This window comes from Canis aureus, chromosome 16, assembly GCF_053574225.1.
Source record: "Canis aureus isolate CA01 chromosome 16, VMU_Caureus_v.1.0, whole genome shotgun sequence".
Classification (NCBI taxonomy): domain Eukaryota; kingdom Metazoa; phylum Chordata; class Mammalia; order Carnivora; family Canidae; genus Canis; species Canis aureus.
Window position 1 is genome coordinate 14,054,420 of NC_135626.1, and position 20,839 is coordinate 14,075,258.

A 20,839-nucleotide genomic window follows, 5' to 3' on the forward strand; every position below is an offset into this window, starting at 1 on the left:
AGAGGAGAGAACTTCTACCTAGACATATCTCCAAAAACAAGAGACACAAAAGTAAAAATGAACTATTGGGACTTCATCAAGATAAAAAGCTTCTGCATAGTGAAGGGAACAATCAACAAAACTGAAATACAACAGATCGAATAAATGAGTGTCCTGAATGGAGAAGATAAGTGAAGAAGGTATTTCCAAATGTACTATCGGATAAAGGGCTAGTATCCAGAATCTATAAAGAATTCATCAAGATCAACACCCAGAATATAAATAATCCAGTTAAGAAATGGGCAGGAGACATGAATAGACATTTCTCCAAGGAGGACATACACATGGCCAACAGACACATGGAAAAATGCTCAACATCACTCATCATCAGGGAAATATAAATCAAAACCACAAAGAAATACCACCTCACACCACAGAGAATGGCTAAAATGAACAATTCAGGAAGCAAAAGATGTTGGAGAGGATGCAGAGAAAGGGGAATCCTCTTGCACTGTTGGTGGGAATGCAAACTGGTGCGGCCACTCTGGAAAACTGTGTGGAGGTTCCTCAAAAAGTTACAAATAGAACTACCCTATGACTCAGCAACTGCACTACTGGTATTTATCTAAAGGTTATAAAAATAGCATCTCAAAGAGGCACATGCATCCCACCCTTTGTAGCAGCACTATCAACAATAGCCAATTATGGAAAGAGCCCAAATGTCCATGACCGATGAATGAATAAAGAAGAAGTGGTATATATATGACTCTATTTATATATGAATTCATATGAACATATATGAATATTAGCCATCAAAAATAATAAAATCTTGCCATTTGCAAGAATATGAATGGAACTAAGAGTATATTATGCTGAACAAAAATAAGTCAGTCTGAGAAAGACAAATATATGATTTTGCTTATATGTGGAAGAAACAAAACAGATGAACATAGGGGAAGGGAAGGAAACATAAAAGAAGATCACAACAGAGATGGAGAACGGGCGGCTGAGCTGGTGCTGGGCCCCAGCTGAGGCGGGCGCTTCGGGCCGGCTTCCCCCGCCCACGGGGCTGGGGCTGTGAGCGCCAAGGTTCCCCCCGAAGTTGCGTCTGGCCAGGCCGCAGCCCGGTCCCATGGAGCTGGAGGGAAAGTGGTGGCGGGGACGTCAAGCGTGAAGTTGCCTTCCTACAAAGGCCAGTCCGTCCCCTCCACTGCGTCTCAGAAGGTAGTTTGCTGACCTGATTGCCATTGGTGAGCAATCGCTTCACCCTCTGCCCTTCTGCCCAACATCTTGCTATTTGCCGGACATTTATGGATCGATATGTCCTCTCTATCCAGCAGCTGCATTTAGTTGCACTTTCCTGTCCACTGTTAGCAAGTAAACCTGAAGAAAAAGAAGATAGGGTGCCTAAGCTGGAACAGCTCAACAGCCTGGGTTGTATGACTAACTAATAGGAATCTGTTATTAACAGAGCAAAATTTGCTACATATGGAACTGTTATTATTAGAAACCTTTCAGTGGAACTTCTGCCTTCCAGCAGCTGCCCATTTCATGGAGTATTATCTCTCCGGAGCAGTACACCAAACAGAGCTTCATGATGGCTGGCCGATGATTTGCTTGGGGAAAAAAAGAAACTCTACATGGCCAAGGATGCAGATTATTTCCTGGAAGTATCTTTGCAAGCTGCTGCATGTGTGGCTTCTTCAAGGATTATACTTCGTCCTTCTCCAACGTGGCTCACAAGACTGCATCCTCTTCCTGCTTACTCCTGGGACTTTTTAGTGCAGTGCATTGAACCGCTATTGATCGCACATGATAACGATGTCAAGGAGGCCAACAAACAGCACAGGCAGGGTCCGGGCCGGCGGGCTGAGTGAGCTGCAGTCGGCCTCCCAGCCTCACTTCCAGCAGCCCCACTGCCCCCATCAGACGCACCACACCTCCCTGCAGCACCGCCATCCTGTAGCGGAGGGGCCCGGCTGCCCGCAGATCGGATCTACCACACACACCTCGCCCGACACACTGGACACACTGCAGACCCGGCCTGCTGGCTTCCAAGCCAGTGTTCAGGGCCTCGGGCGTGTGCATATTTTTTCCTTTTCCCCCAATTTTATTGAAAAATAATTGACATACAGAGCCATCTCTTAATAGAAAAAGTAAAAGCAATAATCGTGGGATGGTCTATAGCTGAAAATGACAACACTGAAATGCTTCGTTTACAGGATTTGGAAGTCATATAGACGACAAATCTCTCTGCTGTACAACATACGTAACAAGTCCCCAAAATATCCTTTGTTTGCTGAGGATATTTGCAGACTGGTATTGGGATGTCACTGGCAATACCAGTACAAGTGAAGCCCTGTCCGAATGTTTCTTATAACCAGAGTTATCAGATAAATGAACATTACCCTTGCATTACTCCATGCTTTGAAAGGTGATTTTATGTGAAGGTAATTCCTGACCTAGACTGTTCTGGGACTTGAAGCTCTGGGGCAAGCTTTTTGTAAACTTCTCTTCGAAAGGAAAGGGATCCAGATTGCATCAGAACTCTTCAGATACCAGCATCAGGAAGACAGAATTTCCCTTTCAGTGCACCTTGAATACCTGGCAGGACTGAACAAACACTGCAAACACTTTAACAATATGTATATCAAATCCTGTTAAAACACATCCCTGTGTGATAAAAATTTTAAACCCTGGCTGATGATCCAAATATTTCAAAAATATTCAATACAACAGAAAATTTGGACAGACTCTAATTGAGATTTGACCTTTGGTGGGCTCTGGGCCTAATGTTGGCCCTAATGGGGTGACTGGGTGATGGGCACTGAGGGGGGCAGTTGACAGGATGAGCACCGGGTGTTATACTATATGTTGGCAAATCTAACTCCAATGAAATAGCTATCTAGCTATCTAGCTAGCTAGATAGATAGATTTAAAGTAAAAATTTACCCAATTAACTTAAAACACACAGATTTGTACTGTCCTATACTCTCTCGTAATTCATTGATAAACATGCATCTTTCACTGCTTAAGTAAATATTCACCAATATTTTTTGTTCTACCTTTTAACTTAAATTATGTTACTCTTTCATATTTATATTTTGTATGTGAATATGTTTGTAACAACACAGTTAACACGTGTCATAGCTATACCTTTTAAGAAGTGTCAACACACCCTCACACCATAGTTTTGTCAAAGATTACCCTACTGTACTATTTGAAGATTAATTCAAATTTTTGAATATTAAAAAAAATCATTTCAACATGCACTATTTTTCATGTGATTTACTCCCCTTACATACATTCTTAAAAGTAAATACATCCACACATACATATGAATAATTTTAAAGTTCATGTTCTATACTGTCAATTTGTCATCAAAATATACTCTTTACTCACAGTCTCACCAATAATGTTTCACTGTTGTACTCATTTTACTAGCTTAGTAAATATATGATAACATAATATAATTATTGGTATGGACAATTATTTTTCTGTAGGTATTGAAATCTGGGAAATATTTAATAAAAGGCACAAACAAGAATAAATCTAGCAAAAGATGTAGAAGATCTCTACTCTGAAGACTATACCACATTATTATTTGTTTAAAGTAAGCAAGTATCTGCTAGCCATCTGTATGTCTTCTTCAGAAAAGTGGCTATTCATGTCTTCTGCCCAGTTTTTAACTAGATTACTTGCTTTTTTTGGTATGCAGTTTTGTAAGTTCTTTATTATTTTGGATACTAACCCTTTATCATATATGTCGTCTGCAAATATCTTCCCCCATTCTGTAGATTGCCTTTTAGTTTTGTTGATTGTTTCCTTTGCTGTGCAGAAGCTTTTATTTTGATGAAATAGTTTAGTTTTGCTCTGCTTCCTCAACATTCCTCTGGATATATATCTAGTAAGAAGTCACTACAGCCATTGTCAAAGAGGCTACTGCCTGTGTTCTCCTCTAGGATTTTGATGGTTTCCTATTCACATTTAGGTCTTATGAGCATAGGGGGGAAAAAAGAAAGGCAAACCAAGAAGCAGACTCTTAACTATAGAGAACAAACTGAAGGTACTGGAGGGGAGGTGGGCAGGGGGATGGGTTAAGAGGGTGATGGATATTAAGGAGGGCACTTGTGGTGATAAGCACTGGGTGTTCTATACACATGATGAATCACTAAATTCTACACCTGAAACTAATATTACACTATATATTAACCGACTGGAATTTCAATAAAAATTTGGAAAAAAAAATATAATAATTTTTAAAATAAAAAAAACAGAAAAATACACCATATTTAATATTTAGCTGGATATCCACACTTGTGGGGGAAAAATGTATTTTGACCTCTACCTCACCAAATATCATAATCAGTTCTAGATTAATAACACATCTAAATGTTAAAGTTAAAACAATAAATCAGGGATCCCTGGGTGGCGCAGCGGTTTGGCGCCTGCCTTTGGCCTAGGGCGCGATCCTGGAGACCCGGGATCAAATCCCACGTTGGGCTCCCGGTGCATGGAGCCTGCTTCTCCCTCTGCCTATGTCTCTGCCTCTCTCTCTCTCTGTGTGTGACTATCATAAATAAATAAAAATTAAAAAAATAAATAAATAAAATAAACATTTAAAAAAAAAAACAATAAATCACTTAGCACAAAGTATAGATGCCCAAGAGTATGCATAGCTGCACTATTCATAACAGCCAAAAATGGAAACTGTTAGTACTTATCAAGATAGAATGGATTTCTTTTAGTGGTATAGTCACATAACAGAACATTATACAGTAATGAATTATTTATAACCACATGCAGCAATATGGATAAACTTCACATATGTAACGTTAAGTGAAATAGGCGCAAATGATGTAACTTCATTTATATAAAGTAAAATATGGGTAAAAGTAAATTATGCTATTAGGAGTGGTTAGTCTTGCAGGAACAGTGGCTGCAAGAGGACATAATTGTGAAATGCTAACAATGTGTTTTTTATGTGAGTTCTGGTTATTCACATTTTGTCAATTTGTCAAAATTCCTATCCAAATTTTCAGGCTTGGTTTTAGCTCATAAACGAAAATCTTTGGGGTTTTTTTCTGTGTCTGATTATTATATTGTCTGGAGTCCCTGTATGCATTTCATCTGTTGGTTCTCGCCTTTGGTATCTTATTTCTTTGTATGTATGCTTCTTTTTGATAAGGTCTAAGAAGGTGAAAGACCTTTGTCTCCAGGACAGAAACTGAGGTGGTAGCCGGTGTGCTCAGGGTTGGGGTCACTCTGGGAATTACCATCATGCTTGTTTTCATCCTTAGGCCATTTGGGGGGCAGGGGTCTTGGAGTGGTCTCTGGAATTAGCCCATCAGTCCCCATTATCAGTCAACTATTTTTCTAAGAGGCAAGCAGTCCTTCTTTTGCTAGTCTCAAGTTTTCAGGGTTACTCCTCCCAGTTCTGGACTAACAAAGCAAACATGTGGTTTGGAACTCCTGGTCAAAGCCTCATCCCTGCCACTAAATCATTCCACCACCTTGGACAGATCTCTTCAGTTAAAACCCTCCCTTAAGTACTGGGAGAATAAATGATCTCATTCGTGGTGTTGAACCATAGGTGAATTTTACAGTAACAAATAACAAATGTGGGAAGCTGTATATACAAAAAGTCTCTAGAGCCTGTGCTAATAATTACTCCCATTTTCACTCAAATGCCAGAGGTCTATCACATGATTACTCTTACAGTTTGGAATCTCAGAGTTCAAAGAGATCTTAACTACACCTACTTCCACTAAATGCTAGGGGTGGTAGAAGGGGAGGAGGGCGGGGGGTGGGAGTGAATGGGTGACGGGCACTGGGTGTTATTCTGTATGTTAGTAAATTGAACACCAATAAAAAAAATAATAATAATAATAAAAAAAAAATAAATAAATGCTTGCATCAGCTCTGAAATGACCACTCAGCCTCTGGGATAATGTTTGAATGCCTTTTGTGATAGAGAATCCACTTCCCCACCAGCCCCCTTCATTGGCAGAGCACTAGCTCTTCTCTTTGTCTCTATTTGACTCCCTAGCTGCTGACTTGGACAAATCATACTCCATGTATGGGAAGTCCATGATGCTACTTTCTGTCACTCATCTCTCCCCAGGTAAACAGGACCCAGGAGCCAGCCACAAATGGATCTGCATCTAGGTCACTCTCTGCAGACACAGGTGGGCAGAGCCAGGCTGGGGATGAAGAGGTGACTAGGGCCCCTGATGTCTCTTTGTCCTGAGAGCAGGGTTTCCTACTGGAGGAAGTGGAAAATAGTCAGAAATTGGAGAAAAAATTAAGAATAGGACTTCCTTTACAGTCATTCCCATTTAGGTTGGAGAAGTACATCTGTGTACAGTATTTCAGCTCTTCTCCAAACCTCCATTAGGCTAGGCATTGTCTTATTTATTGTATGGCAAAGTGATGAGGGCATGGACTTTGGAGGAATAAGAGGGGCACTCTCATTCTGACTCTATCAGTTCCTGGTTGAGCAACTTGGTAAGCTCATTAACTCATATTCAAGAAGTTGGAATATTAGAGTCAACTTGTGATATTGTATGAACTAAATACAATATTTTAACATATATAAAACGCAACACATTTTCTAATCAGTGCTCCAAAGGGGTAGTTGTTCAGAAAAACAGTTGTATATGTTACACTAGGACTTGAACCCAAACTTCAGATTCAAAATGTCCTCCCCTCCCCCCCCCACTGTACCACCCACACTGGGTACATGGGGATTCAACTTTGTGAAGATAACAAATCTATTCATTTGTTAACTGCTGGGCCTTCTGCTCTTCCCCCAAACTGGAGCCCCAAGTAATTTTAATCTCTTGGGTTACTCATCTTCCATACATCTGCATTTGTTTGTCCTACTGCTACTTCAAATTCATCATATTCCAGATTGAAATTCCAGAACAGGCCTACTTCCTCTGTCACCCTGGCTGATTTTTCTAATTACTGCATTTTATCTGTAGTATTGCTGATTCATTTAAGTTATTGAGCTGATCACTGTACTTCATTCATTTATCTCGAATGCACACAATGCCTAATACCCTGTACAGTTCAGTTCCACCTTCATATGTTGATCCTATGCTGTGTCTGATGCCATGCAAGGTCCTGGGGTACAAGTAATGCTACCATCTCTGCTCTTGAAGCACTCACAGTATTGTGGAGAACAGACATTCAAGCAAAATGTAGGATAGGGCAAGTGTCAAAGAACACAAAGACCAAGAAATAACAACATTTCCTACACGTCTCATGTCTTTTTGTGCCTCTATTCCTCCTTTAACTGATTTCTTTTCCATTAAGTGAATAGTTTCTAATATAGCATTTTAATTTCTTTAATGATTTTGAAACTATATTCTTTAAGGTTTGGATTGTTCGTTTCAGTGGTTGCTCTAGGTTCTTCTATATACATCTTAAAATGTGAGAAGCACTTCAGGCCTATACTAGCTTAATTCCAGTGATGTATAGGAACATTATTCTTATGTAGATCTATTCTCTTTTCCCTCTTTTTTCTACTATTATGGTTATAGTATAACATCTATTAGTTTACAAGCTGAACCATATATTGTTATAATTATTACTTTACCCTCTGTAGTCATTTCCTTCATCAGTACAGCTTTGATCCCATTGACATTCTTTGTGCTGCTATTGACAATATATTACACACATATTATATACATCTATAGGCTATAGACTCAACAATATATCACATACATATTATTCTGTAAACTTGGTTTGTAAATTGATTCAGGCAAAAAGGAGAAAATAAGCATTTATACTGTGTTTTATATTTGCTTAATTGCCTTTACCACTGTTCTTTGTTTTTTGTGTGCATGTGAATTACACCTGGGGTCACTTATACTTTCAGTTCAAAATAACTCCTTCAGTATTTTCTGTGAAGCAGGAACAAATTCTTTCAGTTCTGTTGACCTGAGAAATATTTTATATTTCCTTTTTTGGAAAGTAGCTTCACTGGACATGTGATTCTTGTTTGATAGGCTTTTTTTTTTAACTTTTGTTTAATACTTCAAATATGTTATCCCACTGCCTTCTGGACCCCACTGTTTTTGCTAAGTGAGCTGTTAATGTTATGGTTCCTGTGTAAGTAGTTATTGGTTTCTTGCTACTTTCAGGATTTCTCTTAGTATTCACCTTTCAGCTTTTTTATGATGATACATCTGCAGAATCCTCTTTTTATTCTACTTGGAGTTTATTGAGCTTCTAGATGTGTATTTTTCAACCAATTTGGGAAGTTTTCAGTAATTATTTCTTCAAATATTTTTCTGTATATCTTTCTCTCTGTCTTACTCTCTCTCTCTCTTTCTCTTTATCTCTCCTCTTTCCAGTACTCCTACTACATATGTTGGTGTGCTTAATGATGTCCCACATTTCTCTGAGGCTCTCTTAATTTTCTCTCTTTTTTCAACTTGCATAATCTATATCAATCTTTCTACAGAATTTTATTTATTTTTTATTTTTTTAATAAATTTATTTTTTATTGGTGTTCAATTTACCAACATACAGAATAACACCCAGTGCTCATCCCATCAAGTGCCCCCCCAGTGCCCATCACCCATTCACCCCCACCCCCCACCCGCCTCCCCTTCCACCACCCCTAGTTCGTTTCCCAGAGTTAGGAGTCTTTATGTTCTGTCTCCCTTTCTGATATTTCCCACACATTTCTTCTCCCTTCCCTTATATTCCCTTTCACTATTATTTATATTCCCCAAATGAATGAGAACATATAATGTTTGTCCTTTCTTTTACTTCCTTGAATGTTTTCCTTTTTTTCTATGAATATACTCTGTTTTTAAATTTATAAACCTTATTTTCTATTTTAAATCTTTTTTATTTTTAATTTTTATTTTTTTTTTATTTTTTTTTTTTATTTTTTTTTTAAATTTTTATTTATTTATGATAGTCACACAGAGATAGAGAGAGAGGTAGAGACATAGGCAGAGGGAGAAGCAGGCTCCATGCACCGGGAGCCCGACGTGGGATTTGATCCCGGGTCTCCAGGATCGCGCCCTGGGCCAAAGGCAGGCGCTAAACCGCTGCGCCACCCAGGGATCCCTATTTTTAATTTTTAAGTACTTATTTTAATTCCAGTTAATAAATATATGGTGTTAAATTAGTTTCAAGTATACAATACAGTGATTCAGTAATTCTATATACACCAGCCAGTGCTCATCACAATTGCATTCCTTAATCCCCATCACCTATCTCACCCATCTCCCACCCATCTCCCCTCTGGTAACCATCAGTTTATTCTCTGGAGTTAAGCGTCTATTTCCTGATTTGTCTTTTTCTCTCTCTTTCTCTTTCCTAACTTGTTTTTGTTTTTCTAAATTCCATATATAAATGAAATCATATGGCATTTGTCTTTCTCTGACTAACTTATTTCACTTAGCATTATACTTACTTTCTAGCTCCATTCATGGCAAGATTTCATTTTTTTATGAATGAACAGTATATATATCTATATATATCTATATATCTATATATATCTATATATATCTATATATATCTATCTATATATATACACCACTCTTCTTTATCCATTCATCAATCAATGGATACTTAGGCTGCTTCCATACTTTGGCTATTGTAAATAATGCTGTGATAAGCATAGGGCTACAAGTATCTCTTTGAATTAGTATTCTTATATTATTTGGGTAATACCCAGTAGTGCAATTGCTGAATCATATGGTAGCTCTATTTTTAACTTCTTGAGGAACCTCCATACTGTTTTCCACAGAGGCTACACCAGTTTCTCTTCCCACCAACAGTGCAAGAAATCTCTTTTCTCCACATCCTCAATAACACCTGTTGTTTCTTGTGCTTTAAAAAAAAATATGCTAGCCATTCTGACAGGTGTGAGGTGATAGCTCATTGTAGTTTTGATTTGCATTTCCTTGATGATGAGTGATGTTGAGCATTTTTTCATCTGTCTGTTGGCCAACTGGACATCGTCTTTAGAGAAATGTCTTCTGCTATTTTTAAATTGGATTGTTTGCGAGTGTTGAGTTTTTTAAGTTCTATGAACATACTTTTAATGGCTTCTTTGAAGTCTTTTTCTGTTAGGGCTGTCATTTCATCATTCTCACAGATGGTTTCTCTTACCTGCTTTTTTATCCAGCTGTATAGGTCATATTTCCCTGTTTTGTTTTTTAAGGTATAAGAATTTGTTGAAAACTGAACATTTTAGATACTACATTGCAGCAACTCTAGGTACTGAGCCTCCCTTCTGAATCTTGTTATGTTACTTATTTTTTTTTTAGTGTTGGCTGAATTATTTTATTGCAGTCAATTTTATCCCCACAGTGTTAAACCTCTGGTGTTGCTCCTGGGGACAGCACAGCTGTGAGTATGCCTACAGTCACTGTGAGCTAACCATAGAATTGGGAGGGTTCTTCCTCTCTTTCCTTCACAGCATTCAGCTATTAAACTCCACTACTTGACAGCTGGTTGTTCTATGATTTTCAGCAATTCTCTGGTGACTTAAATTGCCATACAATGAATCCTATCAAATTGTGACTCCTTGGAAGGAATAGTGTTTTAACTCAGTGCTTAATATTTCTTCTGCCCCTATGAAGGTTCTTTCCAGCTGTCTTATTTCTCCATTTTCTATGGTGCAGTAACTGGCCTACAGCCTAGGCTATATATACCAATTGCCTTTCTGCTGTTCTTGAGAGCACATTTAGGCTTGAATTTGTGCTTTGTTGCAAATGAACTCAATTCTTGGGAGAATAAATTAAGAGCTACTTTTTAGGACTGCTTCTACACTCAAGCAAATTTCTAAACCATGTTTCTGGAACTGGGGGTGAGGAAATTAGCAATCTTCTAAGTCACCCCACAGCCCCTAGAAGCTGAGCACTTTGTCAGAGAGGCAGCAGCCTGAGTTCCAGGGAGAGGGAGCTTACCTCTCCTGGTGTAGAATCAACAACTCCATAAGCCAGGATAAGCAAGGACCATTGGAGTTTCTATAAACTCAGCACTCCACACCAAGGTAGAGCCTCTGTTCAAGAAGTGGAAGCTAAGCAGAAAAAGGACCCACCTCTTAACTACACTTGTCTAGGACTTAACCTCAGCAACAGGTAGCTGGGGGCATGACTAGGAGCACCAAAGATCTGCTCTCCTGGGAAGAAAGCTTTTCTTCTGGGTATAAAGAGATCTGTGGCTTTGGGATGTAGAAGTCTAGAGTGAAGTCCCCATATCAATGAGCTAGGAGGAGGGAGAGGGAGCATCTTAGTTTAAATGCCACAGCTTCTGGTGTTTTCCACTGAATTTTCTAAGAGTTTCTTGAATAGATGTTTCTTCATTTGCTGTTCAGTCTTAGGATCATTTCCAGTGACTTTAAATTACCATATTTCTATATTTCTACCAGTTTTCCTGTGGACTGGACACTGGAGCATCTCACACTGTCATGCCAGAAGTTAATTGCTTACTCTGTGTTAAATCTTCTTATTTTTCACACAAAAGCAAGACTTCCTAAAAGTGAAGCAGTCTCTTTAGATAGATGCAATATTCTCCTACTTTGATATAATGAATCAAATTTTTAATGTTTCTCTCTTTTCATTAAAAAAGTCTTCTGCATAAAGGGACCATTCATCTGATTACTTAGAATGATAACTTACTTTTAGACTCTTTAATTCATTCAAATGACTGTGATTCTAATATGTCTGTTCATTTTCAGCGAGGTAAGTTTGGATTTGCTACTGATTTGGAGGGGGTTAGAGTTTCCCAATATGAAACATTAATATATATCCATTATAGTATTAATTTCAAGAAATGTAGGAAAATAAAATAATGAGAGAATGCAATAAAATGAAGGGAGAAATAAATTTTAGATTGGAAAAGACCCTCTATCAGATGGAGAAACACCAATGAAAAAGATTGGAAAATTAAAATTTTAAAGAGTAAAGAAAAAATTATACAGGTTATGCAAGAAGAATAAGAAAAATCTCTAAGCCTCCAGCTGTACTGACTTTTATTTAGTACCTTAAACGGAACGAGACCTTTCCCACCTCAGGGCCTTTGTACATACAGCTCTCTTTCTGCAAGGCTCTTTACCCAATGCTTGACAAAACTGGCTTATTCTGCCTTTTGTGCCTCAATTAAAAAGACACCAAAACCTTTTTTTTTTTTTGAAAGATTTTATTTATTCATTCATGAAAGACAGAGGGAGAGGCAGAAACTTAGGCAGAGGGAGAAGCAGGCTCCCTGCAGGAAGCCTAATGTGGGACTCGATCCCAGGACTCCAGGATCACACCCTTAGCCAAAGGCAGATGCTCAATTGCTGAGCCACTCAGGTGTCCCAAAGACACCAAAATCTTAATAGTAGTTATCTATCACTCCACTACCTATCACTCTGGTAGGATTTGATATAATTTATTTATATTTATTTATTTTTATTTGTAAAATCTTTACTTCTTAAACATCACATTTTCAAGAGGATAAAAGATGCAATAGGTAGTTTAGTCTTTACTATCGCTGCAATTTGGTAAGATAAAGACATTGATTTAGATTTTCTCCCAAATAATAGACAGTTGTCCCAATGACATTCATTGCATGGTGCAACTTTTTTCTACTAATTTCAAGTTTTATCATAATAATCCACTTGATCCCACATACACTTGGCTCTGTTTCTAAAGTATCTATCCAGTTCTATTCATCTTTCATTCTAACATTAGTACACACTGTTTTAGAGTCCTGGATATGTGACAAAGCAATACCTCGTTCTTTCTGTTTCTCCACATTTTCTTAGCTTGTTTTCGTGCTTATTTGTAGATGACAGATTATCTTTTATTTCTTTAAAGCCATGTTACAATTTTGTTTCAATATATTAGATTTTATTTTTTTATTTTTATTTTTTTAATAAATTTATTTTTTATTGGTGTTCAATTTGTCAGCATATAGAATAACACCCAGTGCTCATCCCGTCAAGTGCCCACCTCAGTGCCCGTCACCCAGTCAATATATTAGATTTTAGATTAATTCAAAGAAAAATGTACCATTACAACAAATTTATCTTTCTGTTTGGTATCATCATGTATCTATTATTAAATTTCTACATCATACCTCACTGGAGATTTTGAAGTTCCTGATTCCTGCTAACATTTTTTTCATCCTGCTAACATTTTAATCTGTGGACCTGTTTGCTGATTATGTGGATGTGATTGCTTCACATTATGTTCTATACTATTTCTAATTATTGTTTACATATAAAAGCAATAGCCAATGTTTTTGACTGTTCATTGCAGACAAGATCCCAATGTTAAGAACATTACTACTTAATTTTACCTTAATTTTACCTTAATTTTACCAGGATCATTTTCACATGAAGAAATGGGCTATTAAAGAGCTCAAGTAATTTACCAGACAACTCACATGTGGCAAGACTCAGTCTGGAATTCAAGCGTTCTGACCATATAATCTTAATAATTGCATGATAGGACTATGAGAATGCCATTAGATTGGGGTCCATGTACTGTGTAATTGTCCAGTTTAATGTAAACCCTTTTTATTCCTAATGGCAAATCTGTTGATTATCTTAGATTTCCCAGATAAGTTCTCATTTCAGCAAATAATTTTTCCTTTTCCTTTCGAATAGTTTTACTTACCATTCTTTGTTCTTTGTATTCTTTGTGTAATACCCATATTTATAATGTATATATCTTGCTTTAAATGTCTTTGATAAAGGGCTAGTTTCCAAGATCTATAAAGAACTTATTAAACTCAACACCAAAGAAACAAACAATCCAATCATGAAATGGGCAAAAGACATGAACAGAAATCTCACAGAGGAAGACATAGACATGGCCAACATGCACATGAGAAAATGCTCTGCATCACTTGCCATCAGGGAAATACAAATCAAAACCACAATGAGATACCACCTCACACCAGTGAGAATGGGGAAAATTAACAAGGCAGGAAACCACAAATGTTGGAGAGGATGCGGAGAAAAGGGAACCCTCTTGCACTGTTGGTGGGAATGTGAACTGGTGCAGCCACTCTGGAAAACTGTGTGGAGGTTCCTCAAAGAGTTAGAAATAGACCTGCCCTATGACCCAGCAATTGCACTGTTGGGGATTTACCCCAAAGATACAGATGCAATGAAACGCCGGGACACCTGCACCCCGATGTTTCTAGCAGCAATGTCCACAATAGCCAAACTGTGGAAGGAGCCTCGGTGTCCATCGGAAGATGAATGGATAAAGAAGATGTGGTCTATGTATACAATGGAATATTCCTCAGCCATTAGAAACGACAAATACCCACCATTTGCTTTGACGTGGATGGAACTGGAGGGTATTATGCTGAGTGAAATAAGTCCATCGGAGAAGGACAAACATTATATGTTCTCATTCATTTGGGGAATATAAATAATAGTGAAAGGGAATAGAAGGGAAGGGAGAAGAAATGGGTAGGAAATATCAGAAAGGGAGACAGAACATAAAGACTCCTAACTCTGGGAAACGAACTAGAGGTGGTGGAAGGGGAGGAGAGCGGGGGGTGGGGGTGACTGGATGGCGGGAACTGAGGGGGGCACTTGATGGGATGAGCACTGGGTGTTATTCTGTATGTTGGCAAATTGAACACCAATAAAAAATAAATTTACTATTAAAAAATGTCTTTGAAAACGTATGCAATATACACTATCCCAACACAACATTTGAGTCTTTAAGCACTGCAAGAGTACAATATGATACCGTTTCACATATGACATTGACATAATCCCTAGAATATTGAGTATGCCAAATTAGAAGTTGTTGGAATGATTAGGTGCATAAAGACTTTCTATGTTCTTTTTTGTGTGTCTCTTATTCCTTCTTATTTAAAAAGAAATTATAAAATTTAGTCTATTTTAATGATGTTTTTATGAAATTAAGATATTTTTTAATGCTAAAAAAGCCATTGATTTTGCTTATCTGAATGTCCTTATTCAACAAAGGACATTTAGCAGACATTTGATGGTACTGATGTTGCAGACAGTTGGATAAATGGATGGAGGCAACCACATTGAAGTCTCTGAATTCCTACTCTTGGGGATCTCAGTTCTGAGCAACAACAGGTCCAGTTCTGGATGTTCCTGTCCAGGTCCCTGGTTACAGGGGTGGGAAATGTGTTCATCATCCTGGCCATTGGCTCTGATCCCTGCCTGCACACTCCTATGTACTCCTTCCTGGCCAACTTCTCCTTCACAGACCTCTTCTTTGTCACCAATACAATACCCAAGATGCTGACAAACCTTCAGTCTCAGAACAAAGCCATCTCCTATGCAGGGTGCCTAACACAGCTCTACTTCTTGGTCTCCCTGGTGACACTGGACAACCTCATTCTGGCCACAATGGCATATGACCACTATGTGGCCATCTGCCGCCCCCTCCACTATGTCACAGCCATGAGCCCTGGACTCTCTATTTTGTTCCTCACCTTGTGTTGGGCACTTTCTGTCATCTGTGGCCTTACCCACACCCTCCTTATGACCAGAGTGACCTTCTTTGGTTCCTGGAAGATCCGCTACATCTTCTGTGAGATGTGTGTCATGCTAAGGTTGGCCTATTCCAACACCCAGAGCATTCACATACTGCTGATTACCACAGGCATCTTTATCTTCCTGACCCCCTTAGGGTTTGTGATCATGTCCTATGTCCACACTGTCAAAGCCATCCTCTGAATGCCCTCAGCCTCTAGCAAGTACTAAGCCTTCTCCACTTGTGCCCCCCCCCAATTTGGCTGTAGTCTCCCTCTTCTATGGGACACTTGGTATGGTATATCTGCAGCCCCTCCACACCTACTCCATGAAGGACTCAGTAGCCACAATGATGTATGCTGTGGTGACCCCCATGATGAACCCTTTCATCTACAGCCTGAAGAACAAGGACATGCATGGGGCTCTGGGAAGACTGTTCCTAGGGAAAGCCTTCCAGAGGTTGACATGAGGTAATTATGGATGCTGAAGTGGAGGCTGGGAATTTTCTATCATGTGCAAAGCATTATCCTATGGGGGATACAGGAGTGATTAGGACATAGCTCTGGTTCAAAATGAATGTATATATCTGTGGTGAAGGAAAAACATGTATACATAACCCAAAGTCCTCCTGTCACAAAGGCCTTGGAAATAAATTAGATCACACTAGCACCAATACCAGAATTTTGTAGGATAAGATCCTTCATCTTATGTGACCACAGTACCACATTGCCACCATGCTCTGGAATCCATAATTCATGTAAATGGATTAAACTCACCAACTAAAAGATATACAATATCTGAATGGATAAAATAAATATACACAACTATATGTTGACTACAAGACATTATCACTTAAGATTTAAGAATGCAATGGCTGGAAGTGAACGGATAGGAAAAAGACATTCCACATTATATGCAACCTAAAGAGGACAAGTAGCTATGTTTATAGCAGACAAACAGGACTTTAGGTCAAAATGTCACAAGAGATGAGGATATTATAAAATGATTTTTTAAGTCAATTTAACATGAAGATATAACAATTATAAATGTATATGTGCCCAAGTTAAGAGCATCTAAGTACATAAAGCAGTATTAACAGACCTGAAGAGGAAAACGGACAGCAACAATAAGAGTAAGAAACTTCAACACCCCACTTTCAACAATGGATAGATAATTCATGCAGATAAATCATGCAGAAAATGGGAACAGCAGACTTGGAAATACTACAGACCAAATGGACCTAACAGACACATATAGAACATTCCATAAAACAGCAGCAAATAAGCATTCTTCTACAGTGCCACAAAGCATTCTACAGGGTAGATTACATGATAAGCCATAACACAAGTCTTTTTTATTCTTTTTTTTAGGGGAGAGGGTGTTGTGAAAAGATGCATTTTACTTATTACCCTATACCTATAGTTTAATTTGGAGTAAAATATAAGCAACACATAAAATGCCCATTTCTGCTACTATGTAATGTAATTCTCCATTGTGAATATTCTGATAAAGCTAATGAAAACTCTAGGCCATCACATACTCCACCTTCTCTTATAGCTGGTATTTTCCAGCTCTCATTGTCAGTGAAATCACAACACACTTAAGATTCTCCCACAAATGGTCCAGAATATCAGAGGGTACATAATTAGCTTATTGACCCCTCACTCCCCACACTAGAGCCTCAATGTTACAAGTAGAGTTATAAAATAATGAAGGCTATGAAAACCCCTGAGTCTGAGCCAAGCGGGGACAGTGTTCCAAAGAAATCCACACCACAGTCTAGGTTACATTATAGTGAGGGTTTAATGTCATTGAGTTTGCCCAAACATTCATACTGATCTTAAACTTCTGGTACAGGGCAGCCCAGGTGGCTCAGTGGCTTAGCACTGCCTTCAGCCCAGGGTGTGATCTTGGAGTCCCAGGATCGAGTCCCACGTCGGGCTCCCTGCATGAAGCCTGCTTCTCCCTCTGCCTGTGTCTCTGCCTGTGTCTGTGTCTCTCATGAATAAATAAATCTTTTTAAAAAATAAAATTAAAATTAAAAAAACTTAAAAATAAATAAATAAATAAATAAATAAATAAATAAATAAATAAACTTCTGGTACACCATGCCATTTACTTGGATGAAAAATAAATGTGGAAGAGATTCTCTGTATTCTGTCTGTAAGCCACCTGCTGACATATTAACCTCTTACTGGCTGTTAGTTGATCCAGATGGCGGTTTTTAAATTATGATAAAATAAAACATATGAACCATGATAGGTAGCTTAGGAAAAGATTTAGTCAAATATGTAGATATTAACTATTCACTCAGTCATCAAGGAGAGCTGTGAACAAAAGGATCATTTAAATGATTTTTCAAATAGAAAAACTAAAGGACTGGACTATCACAGGTGCTTTCTTCGCTGCAGAAGCTGAGATGTTCCAGTAGGTAAGATCGTCACTTGATTGGGAAATAAACACCATAGTTGAAGGCCCTGTTGACACATTAAATATCTGATGAGGTTCATCCCTGTCATTTTTCCAGCATTGTTGTAAAATCCTTATAATACATTCCACAGTAAACCAGCCATTCCAAATCTACAGTCACTCTGCTCTTTAATTCAATTGACAGAATTGCTGAAAAGTAGACATTTCTATCTAAAAGAAGGAAAAAGTTTTTATGGAAGATATTTCTGTTACAACAAGCATATTACACAGCTTGGGGAAGTAACAGGTCTGTATAGCTCTTCTGACCTACTGATACTTCAAGACTAGGAGGGAAGAATCTACAATGTAGGGTCTGGTTCTTGCTTAATCTAAGGGTTTCCATCAGTTTCCTTTATTTTTTCTGTTGCAGGAAGCTCCAACTGGTTTGGCTCAGCTGATTCTTGCATCACTGGGCCTTTTGACACACTCTGATGAACTAACTGATTATTAATCACAAGTCCTAGAAATGGTTTAATGACTGAATTTAATGAACTCAGCAGAATCTAAGGTCCTTCGCATGGAGTTGATTTCCAGGTAACTGGAGGCTTTGAATGACACTCCAAGAGGAATGCCATCAACCACCACATAGCCAGGGTTAATTGTGATTTTCCTGCAGGGCACTTTCACTGGGAAACCCATAACAATAGCTTCAGCAAATTTTCAACTGAAGGGGTCATTAACTTTTTCTCTGAGATGTCTAGCTTTTTCAACTTTTGATACTATTTTGTTATCATCATCTGGAATTGTCACCTGAATAATGTTAAGATCTTCAACCCCTGATGCAGTAGTATTAACACTGGGTGATGAATATTTTTCTTGTAGGGCTCTCCGAGAAGGAGGTGCTCTCCTTAATTGCGGCCTCAAACATTTCAGGCTTTTTAGTGACGAACTTAATTTTAGCTTTGTTTCTATCTTCTCCAGCCTCGGAAAGCCAAAAGTAGACTGCAGACAGAATGGCACACCCTCAGGCAAGCCTTCAAATAATGCAAATGGTACTTTCACAGTTTGCTTAAGGCCAAGAGCTTCACAGCATTTTTCTTTTCAAAAGATTTTCAACTTTTTGTTTTAGGTCTATGATTTTGGCAATTCCAGGCCTCAAAGGAAAACTCTCTCCCTTGAAGCTTAATGGGAACATTAGAACAATTAGTGAGTAGGGGTTCGAACTGCTGAGGTTTGAAGTTGTTATTATTAGAGCCTTCCATAGTGACTTCAATTTCAGGAACTTTTGAATTTCTCCTAGTGCTTCATAGTCTTTTCAGGGACTGCAAGGCTTTAGTATTTACTAGCCATTCCAGGAGACAAATAGGAAATAATTAATCTAGGATTGTTAACAACTCAGTCAGCTCAATCATTTAAGCACATGTCTTCAGCTCAGGTCATGATCAAGGGGTCCTGGGATCAAACCCCATATCAGGCTCCCTGCTCAGTGGGGAGCCTGATTCTCCTTCTCCCTCTGCCACTTCCCCTGCTTATGCTCGCTTGCTGTCTTTCTCTCTCAAATAAATAAAATATTTTTAAAAAGAAAAAGAAACAACACTCATTCATTCAAGAGTCCATTGCACACATGCTATATGAAAGGGAGGGCTTGACAAGTTAGTCTTTTCTCTAACCTTAGAGCTCCACTGGTCTAACCCTCCCAACACTCTGAAGCAGTGTCCACCACCACCATCAGCAGAAGCACAGCACACAAGACTTAACAACATTAAAATGTATTTGCTTTTGTCTCAAAGACCTTGGGCAAGTGAAGTGATGGACTCTTTCCCTGGGGCTTGAATGCTATATATTGCAAGAGTGATCTTTCTGGTTCTGGATCCTGCTGTGCCATTACTGAGCTCCAGATCCCCAGTGGAGGAGGCACCGATGTGTATTTGTGATTTGTAAGAGCACTCCGAAGCAGTGCATCTCAGCTGGGGCGATTATTCACCCCACACCACACGTGAGGCCATTTGGCAACGTCTGGAGACACTTCTGGTTCTCACAGCTTGGATGAGGAGTAACGCCACTGGCAACAAGTGGGTGGAAGCCAGGGATGTGGCTGAACATCTTATGGTGCACAAGACAGCACCCACAACAAGAAATTGTACAGCCCAAAATGTCAGGAGTGCCAAGTGGGGCAAATGTGGCCCAGTGGAAGGGCCCCTTTTGCCCAAGAATAAGGGCAGTTCTGTCAAAGGCTGCATCTGTTTATTTGACCTAAAGAATATTAATTTTCATATTAATTGTGGTCAATATTAGAAGTTGAAAGATTGAAATAAGAAACCAAATGTATAGTTTAATAATTATAGTTTAATCCAAATATATAGTTTAAAGGAATGTGCTCCCAGGAATTGGACTAGTCATCCAGTGCTTTGCTAATAAACTGGATGCACGAAATATTGGGCATCTGTACAAACAGAAGTCAGACATGGAGTGAAATACCTGGCAGATATTGTGATATGGGGGCTATATTCCTACACAGAAGCAACCTTCTGTGTCTCAGTAGCACTTTGACCTTTTAGACAGGGCATAAGCTCCCCAGTTCATCAACATTAATCATTGCCAAAAAAAAAAAAAAAAAACATTAATCATTGCCTTCTTGGTATTGCTTTTCTCAGAAGAAGGTAACATTTACTGGGTTCATAGAGATACCAAAAATGGAAAAAATAAATAATTATGTTTTTCAGGAAAAAGTGAGAATGTTTCTGGAATATGTGGAATTCCAACACATTTAGTAAACAAGCAAAGAGCACCTGTGTCAAACCTATTTTACATTAAATGAATCTCACAACAATTAGTGTAGAGAAAAATTATGATATGAAAAATTTAAGCAAAAATAAGATAGAAATTTTTGGTTTATTTTTCAATATGATTATAAAATGAATAATTACATTGTGCAATGATGTGTTAAATGAAATA

The 20,839-nt window shown here is 38.4% G+C and overlaps 3 pseudogenes; 2 read left to right on the plus strand and 1 right to left on the minus strand.

The window, feature by feature from the left end:
- Positions 1–970: 970 nt before the first annotated feature.
- LOC144285431 (cyclin-J pseudogene) lies at positions 971–2,417 on the plus strand (annotated as a pseudogene).
- A 12,549-nt stretch (positions 2,418–14,966) lies between these two features.
- On the plus strand, positions 14,967–15,944 carry LOC144285256 (olfactory receptor 1D2-like; annotated as a pseudogene).
- Positions 15,945–18,243: 2,299 nt separating this feature from the next.
- LOC144285432 (general transcription factor II-I pseudogene) lies at positions 18,244–19,987 on the minus strand (annotated as a pseudogene).
- Positions 19,988–20,839: the final 852 nt, after the last annotated feature.